Raw genomic sequence first — 14,252 nt, 5'->3', positions numbered from 1 at the left:
CCTATAACATTCAATTGGTATTCAAATGCAATAGATGGACCAAGGAACACACCAGCTAAAGATAGAATTACCCATTAGCATTTAGCAAATTTGTCTCCTCCTACTTGATACAGTCATCATCAATAGTAATTGTTCACGATGTCAGTTATAGGCATGTTATTTGACCATTCTTCAGGTAATTAAATTTTGGTGGAGCTTGTTTGATTTTAATGTAATCTCATCCGCTTCGTTTTATTTTAAGCATTTAATGACAAGCATTTACATATGTCCTGTGCACAGTATCAGTAATGAACACAGATCCTCACACCCAAAGGCTGATTCACTAGTTCCACAGGTATGTAGGTGGTTATGAATGCAAGCCATACAAAAGTCATGACGATAACAATTGTGAAACATTTTAAAGGCCAACAAGTAAAGGTGGCGATAAATGACCTAACAACAGAGCCAGAACAAAAGCTTCAACATCAGAAGCAAACAAAGTGATTCTACAGAAGCATTAAAGCAATAAAGTACGTGCAGGAAAAAATAGATTACATTTAAAACACCACTACAGAGAAAAAAAAAACAATTTACTGTCTTTTGGAAACTGTATAGGGTAATAGCTATAATTCTAGTATTCAATATATGGATTCCTTTTTTTTATTTATATTTTTCTCTATATTCACATGCAGACTGGCAAAACTGACACAGGGTTTGGCAGAAAACATATAACACAGCTGGTGTGCTTACAAGACTTCATTTTATTTCATATTATTATTATTATTATTATTATACAGTATTTATAAAGTGCCAATAGTTCACTCAGCGCTGTACATTACAAAGGGGGACAGAACATATGACAGAACAATACCAATACAATGCAAAACATGAGGGGATTGAGGGCCCTGCTCTTTCGAGCTTACAATCTAGGAGGGATATGGTTTAAACCAGGGGTGCTCAGCCCGTAGCCTGTAGACCAGTGGGATGTGGTACATGGCCTCAAACCAGGAAAGTGCATGCCCATTGATCTGGGCTTGCCGACCCACCATCCCAGAGCATAAGAGTAAATGGAGCCAGTTCTGGCAGCTGAAGAAGTAGGCGGATGCATAGGGAGTAGGATCCACATAAGCTAATGTTTCTTCTGTAGCGCCGACTCCTGTCCCAGATGGAGACCAGAGAGTGATGCCAGAAGAAGCTGGAAGTGGAAAGTATTAAACAACACATAATTACATAGATAGTTAGTCTGGCTGAAAAAAGACAAAAGTCTATCCAGTTCAACCATTAAAAAAAAAAAAAAGTTATAATCCTATACCTAGAGTTGATCCAAAGAAAGGCAAAAAACCCAGCAAAGCATGATCCAATTTGCTCCTGCAGGGAAAAAAAAACCTTCCTGAACCCCTGAGAGGCAATCAGATATTCCCTGGATCAACTTTACCTATAAATATTAGTATCCAGTTATATTCTGTGTATCTAAGGAAGAATCCAAGCCTTTTTTAAAGCAATCCCCTGAGCTGGCCAGAACCAACTCTTGAGGGAGTCTATTCCACATTTTCACAGCTCTCACTGTGAAGAAACCTTTCTGTGTTTGGAGATTACATTTCTTTTCCTCCAGACGTAAAGAGTGCCCCCTTGTCCTCTGTTGTGACCTCAGGGTGAATAGCTCTTCACCGAGTTCACTATATGAACCACTGATGTATTTATACAGTACATGTTGATCATATCCCCCCTTAATCTCCTCTTCTCAAGAAAGAATAAATTCAGTTCCTCTAATCTTTTCTCATAGTTGATCTCCTCCATGCCTCTTATCAGTTTGGTTGCCCTTCTCTGTACTTTCTCCAGTTCCCCAATGTTCTTTTTGTGAATTGGTGCCCAAAACTGAACTGCATATTCCAGGTGAGGTCTTACTAATGATTTGTACAGGGGTAATATGATATCTCTCTCTCTGGAGTCTATACCTCTTTTAATACAAGAGAGGATTTTGCTCGCTTTAGAAACTGCAGCTTGGCATTCCATGATCCTTCTCCACCGTTGATTCCCCCAGTTGTACTCCCCCTAGTATGTATGATGCATGTATATTCTTAGCCCTCAAGTGCATAACCTTACATTTATCAACATTAAACCTCATTTGCCACATAGTTGCCCAATTAAACAGTGCATTGAGGACGGCTTGCAAGTTGAAGACATCCTGTAAGGACGTTATCCCACTGCACAGCTTGGTGTCATCTGCAAAGACTGAAATGGGATTTTTAATCCCAGACCCTATATCGTTTATAAATATATTAAAAAGTAAGGGTCCCAACACTGAACCCTGGGGTACACCACTGACAACCCTAGACCATTCAGAGTATGAATCATTAACCACTACTCTGAATACGATCTTTTAGCCAGTTTTCTATCCATTTACATACAGATTTTGCCAAGCCCGTAGACTTTACCTTACACATTAGCCATGTGTGTGGAACTGTGTCAAACGCTTTTGCAAAATCCAAGTATACCACGTACACTGCCACCCCTCTGTCAAAGGTTTTGCTCACCTCCTCATAAAAATCAGATTTGTTTGACAACTTCTGTCTTTCATGAATCCATGCTGTCTGTTGCTTAAAATATTTTTTTCCAGCAAGAACTCATCTCTGTGGTCTTTTATTAAACTCTCCAGTATCTTCCAAACTATAGAAGTTAAACTAACAGGTCTATAATTACTTGGTAAAGATTTTGACCCCTTTTACCACATTGGCCTTACACCAATCCAGTGGTACTATGCCAGTCATTAAAGAGTCCCTAAAAATTACAAACAATGGCTTTGAAATGACAGAGCTCAATTCTTTAAGGACCCGTGGGTGTATTCCATCCAGTCCAGGTGCTTTATTCACCTTTATACTGTCTAAATATTTTTGTATCATATCAATTGTGAGCCAATATGGATCACCTGGAGCTGTGTCAATACCATGCCCATTATGGACAAGAGCTCCCCATGCTCTTTGTATACACAGAGCTGAAGAAGGTATTTAATAAATTTGCCTTCTCTTTGTCCCCAGTCACCCACTCTAGATTATTTTGTAAAGGGCCTACATGCTCGGACCGGGCTTTTTACTATTAATATATTTGAAGAATTTTTGGGGGTTGGTCCTGCTATCTTTTGCAATCTGTAATTCATTTTCAGTTTTTGCGGCCTCTATTTCCTTTTTGCATATTCTGTTATATTCTTTGTAATGTTTAAACGATGATAGCATTCCTTGATTTTTATATTTAATAAAAGCTCTTTTCCTATTATCTATAGCTTTTTTAACTTTGGCTGTAAGCCACACAGGTTTGATTTTTATCCTTTTAAACTTGTTGCCCATGGGAATATTCTGTACTTTTGCAATGGGCATATTAGCACCTATAAAAGGGTTAATGACAATTAGGCTGCTTTCATAAAGATCCATGGCTGCAGCAGAGCGCACATACGGCTTTCCTGCAGATTAGCTCCACTGAACCATAGACCTATTATATCCTACGGGTTTGGTGCATTTTCAGAAAGTGCACCGCACCCGCAAGATATAACAGAAAGTGCAATGACCCATGAGAAAACCATAGGTGCACTGCGCTGCATCACAGAGAGGGTAAACCACAGCACATCAGACTGAAAGCAGCCCAATAGGGGGCTCAGGACAATAAGCACTCATTCACATTTGCAGTTTGGGGGGCAGTAAAACCCCACAGTTGAGATGTGTTTCAGGGGCTTGGACAGGAGAGGTGGCATATACAGGAACCAATCCACTTCATTTTCTAATTTTAACCCGGCTTCTCCCCCTCTCCTCATGCCACTATTCAGCAGCTGCAGGAAGAAAATGTCCATTATGCTACTTAAAATAAAAAAAATTTAAATTCTGAGCCATTTAATTTAATTTGGCCCATGATCGGTTACAAATCACTTTAGTGGTCCTCACTCTTGAAAAGATTGAAATCCCCTGGTTTGAACTTTTATTTAAAAATAACAAAAAAAGTGCTGTAATTGTTTAAAATGCTGCTGCAGATGGAATATTAATTAATAAAATTAACTACATTATTGTCCAGAATACAAGCAAAGTCTTTGCTGACTGGTATCACTGCCCGGTTCTTTTACACAAAATGTTTCCATCAGTATCAGAACTCTGCCAGCTCTGCCTAAAAGGCAGGAACTATGATATACGTATGGTGGTCCTGCTCCTCTGACCCTTTTGGGCAAAGATTTTTATGATATACAGACAAGTGATTGATACTCCTGTTCCCTGCTCACCAGAAGTTGCTCTTCTCTTCATACTCCTGAGATCAATCTCAAGTACCAAAAAAGGACTTGCTGTGGCAAGTACTATGATACCTAAACATTGGAATACTAGAAGCCTAAACATTGGAATACTATGATACCGAAACATTGGAATACTCCCCATTAAGGAGTAGGTGATTGAACTCACTCATCTTCACCTCATGGAGGAACTAACGTTGTGTATTCATGATCAATATATACTGCTCAGAAAAATTAAAGGAACACTTTTTAATCAGAGTATAGCATCAAGTCAATTAAACTCCTGGGATATTGATCTAGTCAGTTAAGTAGCAAAGCGGTTGTTAATCAGTTTCAGCTGCTTTGGTGTTAATGAAATGAACAGGTGCACTAGATGCAACAATAAGATGACCCCCAAAACCGGAATAATTTTACATGTGAAGGCCACTGACATTTTTTCCCTACTCATCTTTTCTGACTGTTTTTCACTAGTTTTGCATTTGGCTAGGGTCAGTGTCACTACTGGCTGCATAAGGCATTACCTGGACCTGAAAGAGGTTGCACAGGCAGTTTAACTCCTCCAGGATGGCACATCAATATGTGCCATTGCCAGAAGCTTTGCTGTGTCTCCCAGCGCAGTCTCAAGAGCATGGAGGAGATTTCAAGAGACAGGCAGTTACTCTAGGAGAGCTGGACAGGGCCGTAGAAGGTCCTTAACCCATCAGCAGGACCGCCATCTGCTCCTTTGTGCAAAGAAGAACAGGATGAGCACTGCCAGAGCCCTACAAAATGACCTTCAGCAGGCCACTGGTATGAATGTCTCTGACTAAACAATCAGAAACAGACTTTATGAGGGTGGCCTGAGGGCCCAACATCCTCTAGTGGGCCCTGTGCTCACTTCCCAGAACCATAGAGCTCGAAAGGCATTTGCCATTGAACACCAGAATTGACAGGTCCGCAACTGGCGCCCTGTGCTTTTCACAGATGAGAGCAGGTTCACCCTGAGCACATGTGACAGATGTGGAAGGGTCTGGAGAAGCAGTGGAGAATGTTATGCTGCCTGTAACATCGTTCAACATGACCATTTTGGTGGTGGGTCAGTGATGGTCTGGGGAGGCATATCCATGGAGGGACACACAGACCCTGGCTGCCATTAGGTATCGAGATGAAATCCTTGGACCCATTATCAGACCCTTTAACCCCCTTCCCCTGTGTATATTCCTTATTCCTTTCATTTATTTTTTCCCCAGGTGCTTTTCTTCTCCTTCAATTTTTACTCCTGGGACTCTGCTTACTACCGGCTGTTCAGTATTTGGTTATGTACCTGTTAAATACTTGTGTAGGGATCTGCTGCCCTTTTAGCTGCTAATATCACAGTGTTATGTATAATTATGTATTAGCTCTTCCCATCTCTGTCTAACTTTTGTACAAGTATTTATATGTTACAGTTTCAATGCAGCTACCCATAGCTTTTTGAGTATGTTTCTGAATCCTTGAGACAGACATACAGTTGTGTTCAAAATAATAGCAGTGTGTTGAAAGTGAATAAAGCTCAAAATCCCTCTAATAGCTTTTATTTCCATACACACAAATGCATTGGGAACACTACACATTATATTCCAAATCAAAACACGAATAAAAATATATCAAATTTGTGTTGTTCCTCTAAAAAAAATTGAAGAAAAGTGAATATTGGACTGTTCAAAAAAAATAGCAGTGTTTGTATTCTTCTTTACAAACTCAAACATTCATTATACAAACTGAAAAATGTTTGAAGATTTTGCTTTCCTTTGAATCACTTAATGAATATTTAGTTGTATAAGCACTGTTTCTGAGAACTGCTGTACATCTGTGTTGCATGGAGTCAACCAACTTCTGACACCTGTGAACAGGTATTCCAGCCCAGGATGATTGGACTACATTCCACAGTTCTTCTCTATTTCTTGGTTTTGCCTCAGAAACTGCATTTTTGATGTCACCCCACAAGTTTTCTATTGGATTAAGATCCGGAGATTGGGCTGGCCACTCCATAACGTCAATCTTGTTGGTCTGGAACCAAGATGTTGCACGTTTACTGGTGTGTTTGGGGTCGTTGTCTTCTTGGAACACCAATTTCAAGGGCATTTCCTCTTCAGCATAAGGCAGCATGACCTCTTCAAGTATTCTGATGTATTCAAACTGATCCATGATCCCTGGTATGCGATAAATAGGCCCAACACCGTAGTATGAGAAACATCCCCATATCATGATGCTTGCACCACCATGCTTCACTGTCTTCACAGTGTACTGTGGCTTGAATTCAGTGTTTGGGGGTCGTCTGACAAACTGTCTCCAGCCACTAGACCCAAAAAGAACAATCTTACTTTCATCAGCCCACAAAATGTTGCGCCATTTCTCTTTAGGCCAGTCAATGTGCTCTTTGGCAAATTGTAACCTCTTCAGCACGTATTTTTTTCAACAGTGAGACTTTGCGGGGGCTTCTTGCAGATAGCTTGGCTTCACATAGGCGTCTTCTAATTGTAACAGTACTCACAGGTAAGTTTAGACCTTCTTTGATCTTCCTGGAGCTGATTGTTGGCTGAGTCCTTCCTATTTTGGCTATTCTTCTATCCATTCGAATGGTGATTTTCTCTTTCTTCCACGTCTTTCAGGTTTTGGTTGCCATTTTAAAGCATTTGCGATCATTTTAGCTGAGCAGCCTATCCTTTTCTGCACTTCTGTATATGTTTTCCCCTCTCCAATCAACGTTTTAATCAAGGTACGCTGTTCTTCTGAACAATGTCTGGAACGACCCATTTTCCTCAGAATTTCAGAGAGAAAGGCACCGTAACCAGCATGTACAACATTTGCTGCCTTCCTTCCTTAAATAAGGGCAATAATTGCCACCTGTTTTTCAAAGAATGAATGACCTCACTAATAGAACTCCACACTGCTATTATTTTGAACATGCCCCTTTCAATTAGTGATTCAATTACACAGAATCAGCAGCATGCATGTCATGACTGTTGGGTCTGTTGGATTTCTATTATTTTACTACACCTTCTAGTAAATTATTTGCTATGTAGAAATTTAATTTCTACCAAAAACATTGATTGATCAGGTTAGTGATGTCTGACTGCTATTATTTTGAACACAACTGTATAATCTCTGTCCTATTGTTAATATCTCAAATGCACAGTGCCAGTTATTTAAATCTGTACTTTATGTGTGTAGTGGTCACCTTCCAGTATATTAATAGGTAAACCTGTTTATTGCAATAGATTTTATATGAACCTTCTTTTATTTTAGTTAACCCTTTCTCCTCTGGTCTGCGTTTCTACAACTAGTTTTTGCTTAGGGCTCAATCACCAGTAAATGCTAAAGACAGGTTAGGCATCTGATGGCCACTTCTGGAAGTTAGCGCAGTGTAGATAGCTTGACTCCGAGTTCCAGTACCACACCAAAGTTTCTGCATGTGAGAAGCTGCATTCCAGGCTGGATGGCCAACCGTTGGAGGATCTCCCCACCACTACTGATCTTGTCTTCAGGTCTCCAACACAAAGACAGAATCTACATTGTGATCATCCTCAGGGGCCCCTGCAACTGGACTTTGTTGAAAGCCAGGTATATGAGCACAATTCCACCAGTGGAGATGCTGCCAACTTTTTTTATCAAACCCACTTTTCCACTTAGTAAAGGTTTTGGTTCTCTTATTTACATACAGATTTAGCGCAAAATTTTGTTTGGGGAGGGTCATTTCTCATAACTCACATTAACTCCCTCACTTGTGTATGTACTGTATATTAACATTTATAGGCGTATTGCTACCCCCCCCCAGGGACCGCATGATAATGCTTGTCCCCAGTGGTACCCTACCTTGCGAGTCTCCCAACACCTCTGACACTCTGGGTTCAGACATACACTATAATGCCAAAAGTATTTGGACGCTTGCCTTTACATGCACATGAACTTTAATGGCATCCCAGTCTTAGTCCGTAGGGTTCAATGTAATGTACAGCGCTGAGCGAACTATTGGCGCTTTATAAATACTGTATAATAATAATATTGAGTTGGGCTACCCTCTGCAGTCATACCACCTTCAACTCTTCTGGGAAGGCTGTCCACAAGGTTTAGGAGTGTGACCATTCTTCCAGAAGCGCATTTGTGAGGTCAGGCACTGATGTCGGACGAGAAGGCCTGGCTCGCAGTTTCCACTCTAATTCATCCCAAAGGTGTTCTGTCGAGTTGAGGTCAGGACTCTGTGCAGGTCAGTCAAGTTTCTCCACCCCAAACTCACTCATCCATGTCTTTATGGACTTTGCTTTGTGCACTGGTGTGAACAAAAAAGGGCCATCCCCAAACTGTTCCCAAAAAGTTGGGAGCATGAAATTGTCCCTAATGTCTTGGTATGCTGACACTTTAAGAGTTCTCTTCCCTGGAACCAAGGGGCCAAGCCCAACCCCTGAAAAACAGCCCCACACCATAGTCCTCCCTTCATCAAACTTTACCCTTGGCACAATGCAGTCAGGCAAGTACTGTTCTCCTGGCAACCACCAAACCCAAACACATCCATTGGATTGCAAGACAGAGAAGCATGATTCATCACTCCAGAGAACACGTCTCCACTGCTTTAGAGTCCAGTGGCCGCATGTTTTACACCACTGCATCCAACTCTTTGCATTGCACTTGGTGATGTAAGGCTTAGATGCAGCTGCTCGGCCATGGAAACCCATTCCATGAAGCTCTCTAAGCACTGTTGTTATGCTAATCTGAAGGCCACAAGAAGTTTGGAGGTCTTTAGCTATTGATTCTGCAGACAGTTGGCGACTTCTGCGCACTGTGCACTCCAGCATTTTCTGACCCCACTTTGTTCCCCAGTTCTCTGGTAGTTGTAGTTCGTTCAGCACTCAGAAATACAGTATGTATTGGCTATATGACTACAGGTCCCAGGATCCTCTGCTGTCAGAGTAACTGAATCCACTCTGTTAACAGGAAGTGATATAGCAGTCCCAGTACTAGGCACTAGGGGGAATGGAAAATGTTATAAAATACTTACTGTAATTTTCCTTTCCTGTTGCCAGTCCATGGCTGAATACATTGGATTTAGCTTTGCCCCCATATCAACCCACAGGGCCTGTATAAATCTAAAAAAGGAAACTAAGAGCAACCTCCCACCATTCTCTGTAAAAATAACAAGATAAAAAAGGGAGGGTTTGTATGCTGCCATAGATTGGCATCAGTAAAGGAAAACTGTAAGTATTTGATACAGTTTTCCTGATGTCAGCATGGCAGCATACATGTGATAATGAGCTAAACAGGGAGGGCTAAAAATGTATAACAAAACTTTTTTACAATGGATGTGAAAGCCTGGACCATCCCGTTTAAATCCATTGTCGCACAAGCCCCTGGATCTTCCCTGTACTGCCTGAGTCAGGTGCACTTTGGCAACAAGCCTGCTGCTTTGCAGAGGTCTCCATAAACATTTACCCAAAAACCCAAAAACAGAGATGGACTTACGTAGCTGAATGATCCTCTACCAGTTCTGGAAGTTCTTGCCTGGCCGCACTGTATGTTTTCTGGATGACTTGACACTCCAAGATGACAAGGTTTTGCTGTAGCTTCCTCCTCTGAATTTGCCTGATGGGAACTTGAACAGCATCCTGGAGGATTTGAACCAGGAAGCGGCTTGAAGGTAGACATTTAGACACTTGGTATACCTAGCTTGTGTAAGTTAGGTACTGTCTCTGCTAGAAAAGATGGAAGCGCCACTTTATTTGTAAGATGAAAACAGAAGCCACTTTGGGAGAAAAAGGTGCTCAAGGGGCCCCAACTTGTCCAGAAGGAATAAGATGTAGGACTCTGTAGCCTGCTTGCAGATCCGATACTCTGCCCCCTGAAGTTATCGCTCAAAGTTATTGAGGTACACTACCTCTCGAGTGACATTCCACTGAGGACTGCTTTTTGTTGGTGCAAAGTCCTGGCAGGATAATCCAAGACCATAAAAAAAAATCCCACCTGGGAACGCTATCCCTCTTTATGGATAAGTCTCAGGACTGATCTACTGAGGCATTCCCCTGGCAGCTCACACACCAATTTTCCCTGGTGAAAGCTAAAGTGGCTGAAATTTGAGCCCTTACAAAACATGGCTGAGCCCCAAATCAAAATCCATGAGAAGAAATGATAGTAACTGGGCAACCTCCAGGTTGTGAGTATCAAAATTCTACTCAGGTGTGAAAACTGTGAAACATTTCCAGACTTCAAAGTAAAAAGCGTTTTACATCTTTTGTGGAACCTTACCAGGAATAAACCACTGTCAGAGGACGGCCCAAGTCCTCAAATGCTTTCCTCTAAATTTCCAGTCCATCCTGTGGCAGGTGTTGTGGAAATATTGATAGCTGAAGTGCTTATTCTGGACTAAGTTCCATGGCTAGGATAAACCCAAGGCCTGCGAGCCAATCGGGCATGCTTGGCTTTACAAGTGCGACTCTCAGACAACAGTCTCCTCTGGAACTTCACGACCAAAGGCAGTAGAGTAAAGGCATCTGGTAGGTGACTATTCATTAGGTGAGTGAGAGCATCTACTTCCTCCCTCAGCAGGTGAGGGTAGCAAAAGAGGCACCTTGTGAATGGATGGTGATGCAAACCAGTTCCCGCTGAGAGAAATCCTTGATTGATATGGGCTAGATCTTCTGATGAAAGACCCATTCATTGGGGCCAAAAACACCTGGCTTGACAGTCCTTTTCGACATCCTGTGTGCCCAGAAGGTACACCACCCATAGCCCCGACATTACATTTGGCCAGGCACATGATAGTTCCGCTTCTATTGGAACCTGCTGTTGGTTCTCCTTTGTTTCGGCACATATGCCACTGCTGCTGTGTTTACCTCATGCAGAAAAAACAGTGAAGCCTGAATATGAGGTGACAGTGCACATAACGTGTTCTTGCAACTCCTCAGATTTTCTGTACATTGGAGACTACCACATCCGACGGGAAACTCCACCTGTCTTGCGTTCTGAGATGACTACAGGTGGTGATCCATCCTGTAGCTCTGGCATCAGTGGTGACAATGGTCCAGGATAATGAGCCTACTGGATAGGATCAGAGGTCCCCTGACATACCCATCAACAGAGGCTCCTGCGCATCTAGGGAGAAGCACTTTGAATCGGCTCAAGTGCTGCCTTTTGCATTGCAAAAAGGAAATTCTTTGGAACATCCAGAGAATCCAGTGTGCCCAGGGTAGCATAGGAATGCAAGACACCATTGTTACCAGGAGACCCCACATTGGAAAGTTGACAACTGCTGAGACCATTCTGAGGAGGAGGAGAAAAGTACTGACTTTTAACTGGGCTTCCACATCGCTAACTAGTCAGGTCTCCGTCAACTGTCTTGACACCTCCTATCCAGCCGAAACTTCTGAGACTGGCTAGAAGAATCCCCTTTTGAACAAGTAGGTCATCTGGACTCTGAGACAACAGTAGAACATCATCCAGGTAATGATCGACTCAAAGCACCTTTGTTCCTCAGAAGGGTTACACAGAGATTAGAACCTACATAAAGGTCATTGGTGAGGTGAAGAGCCCTGAAAGGAATGCATACAAACTGGAAATGTCCATCTACCACCAAGACTGAGTTTCTTTAAATTCATCTCCAGTCTCCAATATTCTTTGTACGAGACACTAAGGAGAATGAAAGCCTGTAAATCTCTCTGAGGGAGGACTTAGAATCATTGCCCTTTGCAGGCGTATAATATTGATGTACTGAGAGAGCATATCCACCTCCTGAGTGGAATGTACTATTCTGGTCAAGATGAAGAAATGTTCTGGAGGATGATATCTGAACCATCAAAAGTAACTGAGTTTTACTTTAGAAGGCACCCACAGACCCCACAAATATGCTTTACCATCTGTCATCACAATCGGCTACTGTAGCCCCCACCACACTACCCTGGGGGGGGGGTCTCCCATCAACATGACTCCTGTATGGGATGAAGGGAACAAAAAGGACCATGGCTGTAAGTCCTTCATAAAGGTGCCTTTGCATAGCTTTCTATCCGCTCTTAAAGTTTTCCATTCTGGCAAAAGAATCTTGAGTCCTTGAATGTAGAGTGGGCCAAACTAGCAGAGAGAGCTCACTGGAGCCTCGACTTTTTATGAGGATGGCCAGACTAACTACCCATTGCTCTTGGACTAGTGCTTAGCACTGGGATGTACATGTAACTTTTAGTTGCAACCATTAAAGAGTGTTCGACATTCAAAGGATGTGTGCTGCTTTATGAAACCTAAACACTGTTTTATTGTGATCGGGAGCCAACTGTGAGCACCATCCATCTGCACAGCACATTGAGGACATTCAGGGTTGAGCAGCGGTAAGTCTCTTGGAGTAGTCACATCCAACTTCTGGTCGGAGGGAAAAACTTGTCATCATACAGGCACTTATGGCACAACCACCCTGCCTTAGCAAAGGTTTGTTGACCAAGGACTGGGCATTTTTGTTGTCACTGAATGCAGTACTACCTTAGGGGTACATTGATAACAACAAATGCTACTTCATCTGCAAAATATGCCGAGCATTTGAGCTCACCAAGCACTAATAATCTACTCTTTCAGCAATTCATGGGTAATGGTGTCCCCAAAGGTTCTGGGTCCTGACTGTATTGCACTTCACACAAAGTCCTTTGTTCATTGGCTTACAAGTGCCCTCTGCCTCTCATCATGAATTTCTCAGATCTCTTTCAATTCTTCAATTGAGGACCCCTGACAAAATGCATAATGGTAGCGTCCACACCCTTTGCAGTGGGGCGCAGTGCTGTAATGTGTGTGTTACTGCAATGCATGTTAAATGCATTTAGTACGTTGCAGTGCCATTCTTTCGAACAGAGAAGCGGCATATTCTTCCTGGTTAGGGTATAGTTTTCCTACTGCTTACTTACAGTATGTAAAACTTCATACGACTCCTGCCACTCCTCTTGAATCAACCTCTTCATCCTTCGGTTCATCAAGGAGAGTGAAAGGCTATGTCTTGAAAATATGAAGGATGTGCTGTCTTCTAAAAGGCAGTCATCTGGACCATCCCATTCTGGGCTTGCTTAACCTCACTAATGACTAACTGGAACTGAGAGACATTCGGGCCTGTCTAGCTTCTTTTTGTTCGACCCTCTTCTACCTCTGGTGAAGCCAGGCGTAAGGCAGGGGGAAATTGCTTTGATAAAGATGCCCTCAGAGCCGGGAATAAAATTGGTTGTGACAAGGCTCAGGGCCTCCTTGATTAGGAGTGCTAACTGAACTCATCTGCAGGGCTACGTTATTGACGTTGTGTCTGGAGTCTGCTGGCATAAATGGCTGGAGAACTCCATTAGAGAATCATTAACTACTTGCCCATGAAGGGCCATGACTTGCTGGCTGTCAGCATCCTTTGCCCTTAGAGAGCTCTCGGCAATGTCTACAGACATGTTAGTCTGGTAATGGGTCCGTTCCATAGGTCCAGCACTTCTTACCCTTTTGTCACTGTTAGCACTCAGGGGAAGAAGAATACTGACACTCACTGTGAACTTTATGTGCATACTGAGAGAGCCCTGTGGGGTTGGATGAGCTGCTCTCTACACTGGACTTGTCATGATATGGCGACACTCATTTAACTTAACCTTAAGAAAAAGCAAGAGCAAGCTAGATTGCACCAGAGGAAAAAGGCCATGTTCATGGAAAGGCACTCTTTTTCCTCTTACTTATCACACTGATGATCCTTACTTGAGTACATGGAGGTCTTGGTTATGTGGCAAAATGCTCATATTGGAGCAAGGACCTACAGCATAAGCAAGGGAAAATATGTTTCCAGTCCAAACCCACCTCACACATGCGTAAGCCTGGACATGCCATAACAAAGATGGCCACCACAAGAGCCCCCCTGCACAACATATGTGCGGACACCATAGTCAGCCATGAAACCGGAAATGACCAAAAAACTGCCAACATGACGGTCACTGGGAATGCCACAGGTAAAATGGAAAAAAATGCTGACAAAAAACGAAACATCGGTCATTCTGTTGCCACCAAT

The sequence above is a fragment of the Staurois parvus genome, unplaced genomic scaffold, assembly GCF_062004578.1.
Source record: "Staurois parvus isolate SC_StPar_1 unplaced genomic scaffold, SC_StPar_1.0 ptg000023l, whole genome shotgun sequence".
NCBI classification, from domain to species: domain Eukaryota; kingdom Metazoa; phylum Chordata; class Amphibia; order Anura; family Ranidae; genus Staurois; species Staurois parvus.
Note: the sequence above shows the minus strand (reverse complement) of the source record.